This window comes from Orycteropus afer, unplaced genomic scaffold, assembly GCF_000298275.1.
Source record: "Orycteropus afer afer isolate SDZICR_OR568_19922 unplaced genomic scaffold, OryAfe1.0 scaffold00001, whole genome shotgun sequence".
Taxonomy (NCBI): Eukaryota; Metazoa; Chordata; class Mammalia; order Tubulidentata; family Orycteropodidae; genus Orycteropus; species Orycteropus afer.
The window spans coordinates 4,231,180-4,234,885 of NW_006921588.1; the positions used below are offsets into that span (position 1 = coordinate 4,231,180).

At 41.8% G+C, this 3,706-nt stretch overlaps 1 non-coding gene across 1 annotated transcript; it reads left to right on the forward strand.

The window, feature by feature from the left end:
• The first annotated feature begins 2,518 nt into the window (after positions 1–2,518).
• LOC122151126 lies at positions 2,519–2,624 on the forward strand. The gene has a single exon (XR_006163989.1). It is a non-coding gene; the product is annotated as a U6 spliceosomal RNA (small nuclear RNA).
• The last annotated feature ends 1,082 nt before the right edge of the window (positions 2,625–3,706 follow it).

Below are 3,706 nucleotides of genomic sequence, written 5' to 3' on the forward strand. Positions count from 1 at the left end.
GACCCCTCCTTGGGTTTCCGAGGCAGTGTCACTATGGAAGTAGATTGCCACATCTTCCTTCTAAGGAGTGGCTGGTGGGTTTGAACCACCAGCCTTCTGGTTAGCAGTCAAGTGCCTTAGGCACTACACTACCAGAGCTCTGTGATTTTAAGAAACTATCATCTAAGCACATAATTTAGTTTTATGTTTAACAGAATTTGTCACTCCTCTTCAGCACCTTTACCCCTGATGAACATTTGCATAAATATTTAATAGAATATACACATAGAATCACTTGGGGAGCTTGTTAAAATGTAGATTCTGATTCAGTATATTGGGAGCTCTGGTGGCCTAGGGCCTAAGGCATTTGATTGCTAACTAGAAGGCTGGTGGTTCAAACCCACTAGCCACTGCTCAAAAGGAAGGTTGGGCAATCTGCTTCCTAGTGATACCTGCCTCAGACACCCAAGGAGGGGTCTCTATGAGTAGGATCCTACTCCATGGCAATGAGTTGATATCTGGGGTAGAAAAGCAAAGTCTCAGCAGGGGGTCGAACCAGAACAAACCAGTTGGAAACCCTGTTTCACAAAGCTGTGTCCTTGCCTCATCTGAAGTCACACTTCCTAAAATTGGCCTACTCCTCCCATAAGTGAGCCCTGCTCCGCCTGTGTTCCAAACCATCCCTTTCAGATTCTAAGGTTCATCTCAAGTCCCAGAGCACATTCCTCCTCTTTTATTTACAGAAACTGCCCACTTCAGTCCCAATATTAGAAACCAAGCTAACCATGCCCAGAATGTGAGAATAGGGAGGACCCATAGACTGTAGACTGAGGTTGTGTTTAGTTAGCAAACAATCACTCCAGAAGGATACCAAAGTGTCTATACACACATTTCCAGCATTTTAGCATAATCCTTCACCTTGCAGGAACTTCAGTGAGAAAAGAAAAATGCTAAGACACTTCTCCAGGCTGAGCCTGAATTCAGATTTACTATATATAATACAGTAAAGTGCAGAATCATTGAATTTTAGAGGTGAAAAGGAACAGACTAGTGAAATCTGATCTACTTCCCTATCTGTTTGATAATCCACTCTATAGCATTCCTCAAAACTGACCATTCAGCCATGACTTTAAGAAGAAGATTTTTTTTGAAGGATAATGAGCCTAATTCTAAATCCTTCATCAGTACTTCTCAAAGAATGCTTGCACACCACCTGCCTCAGAATCACCTGGGACCTTGCTGAAGCATCCTTGGGCACTACTCCAGAAGGTCAGAATCCTAAAGCCTGGGGGTGCAGCTGAGGATCTGTGCCCCCAGGCGGTTCTTATGCAGAGACTGGAAGTCGAGACCCTGCCTGCTAACTGGAATCAGCTAATTAGTTTACCAGGGCAAGAGAAGGCCTTTTTGTGCTTGAGAAGAGCAATCTGTGCTTGCAGGCATTTTCACAGGAATGTGGTAAAACAGCTGCTACAAACCTATCCCCAACAGGTTTTTTTCCATTTCACATTGGGAGCAGCCAAGAGCATTATTGAAGCTGGCAGATGCACAGGTTTCTGGTTCCTGATGAAGGTGAGGAAAAGGAGCCGCTCCCTGGACCAGGGAGAGGGAGGAAGAGCAAGCGGGATATTAATGCCGTTCTTGGTACTGATGGAATTAAGTTCCAAGCCTTCTAGCAGTATAGCTAGGCAACCACACTAAGGGAAAGGGTTTGAACATAAACAACAATCTGGAGAAATGGATTTATTAGGAAGCACAAGGTAATAATTGTAGGCTGTCTGGAGCATACAATAATCCATTTGTTCAAAGATAAAAATATAAATGTAGAAATACGGACCAGAGCACAGGAAGTTGAAAAGGAAAATAGAAAGGAATTCAGATACATTGCAAGCTATAACAAAACATGCCTTAGTAGTAATTTAACTATTTCAACCAAAACAGCATATTTTTAGAATAAGGAGGGCTATGCAATATTTAGGCAGCCTGTGTAAGTGCCCCTTTGAATGAGGCTCATGTTGAACATTCCAGAAAACCACTGAGACTCTGAGCTCAGTGTGCAGGAGTTTGCTGTATTGAAAATACCAGAGCCAGAAATGGCACATACCTACAAAATAATCCAATACTGACCAAAAAGGAACCAAGGCAGGACAGAGAAATCATTCTTCTTTCTCCCAGAGAGGAAAAATGAGCTCTCTGAGCTCAAACTACACCTCTCTTGACCTGTCTCCTCCCTCCCTGGCCCCAAGAAAGAGAATTCGACTGGAAATCAGGAAACCCTGGCTCTGCTACTACCTGCATGATCTTAACCACCAAATTTAATCTCTACTCTTGATTTCTTCATCTGTGAGTTTGGCTGAGGCTGAACCTTAAAACTCGTAAAACTTTTTTGTTTGTTTTTTAGCTTCTAAAATTGAATACTCATTCTACTTTAAGTGGATTCTTGGTTTTAGGGAAAAAAAAAACACCAGAATAGTTTATTTTAGTTATTCAAATATGAGGCAAGTACCCTTACCTGTAAGAAGGATTAAATATTCTCATTTGGGTGCTCCCTTCGGCAGCACATACACTAAATTGGAATGATACAGAGTAGATTAGCATGGCCCCTGCTCAAAGATGGCATGCAAATTTGTGAAGTGTTCCATATTTTTATTGTATTGGAAGTCCTAAAATAAGAAGCTCTGGTAGTGTAGTGCCTAAGGCACTTGACTGCTAACCAGAAGGCTGGCAGTTCAAACCCACCAGCCACTCCTTGGAAGGAAGATGGGGCAATCTACTTCCGTAGTGATACTGCCTCGGAAACCCAAGGAGGGGTCGCTATGAGTCGGATCCGACTTGACGGCATATAACAACAACAACAACAGTCAGGGAAATAAGGCAAGAAAGGGAAATCAAAGGCATCCAAATTGGTAAGGAAGAAGTAAAACTATCCCCATTTGCTGATGATATGATCCCATGCCTAGAAAACCCAAGAGACTCAGCAAGAAAACTATTGGAACTTATTGAAAGATTTAGCATGGTGGCAGGGTACAAGATCAGCATACAAAAATCAGTTGGATTCCCCTACTCCAGCAAAGAGATCTCTAGTAAGGAAATCAATACCATTTACAATAGTTTCCAAAGAATAAGATACTTGGGAATAAATCTTACCAGGAACACAAAAGACCTATACAAAGAAAACGACAAAACACTACTTCAAGAAACTATAAGAGATCTACATAAACGGAAGAATATACCATGCTCATGGATAGGAAGATGGAACATTGTGAAAATGTCAATTCTACCCAAAGCAATCTACACATTCAATCCAACCCCAATCCAGATTCCACCAACATTCTTTAAGGACATGGAAAAAACAATCACTAATTTTATATGGAAAGAAAAGGGACTTAGGATAAGCAAAGCATTCCTGAAGAAGAACAAATTAGCAAGTCTCACACTCTTAGATTTCATAACCTATTGCACAGCTACGGTTGTCAAAATAGCCTGGTAGTGGTACAATGATGGACACATAGACAAGTGGAACAGAACTGAGAACCCAGAAACAGATCTATTGACAGTCACTGATCTTTGACGAAGGGCCAAAATCCATTAAATGGAGAAGAGATGTTGTTGTTAGGTGCTGTCGAGTTGTCTCCGACCATAGTGACCCTACACACAGCAGAACAAAACATCACCTGGTCCCACACTAGCTCCGCTATCCTTGTTATATTTGAACCCATCACCACAACCA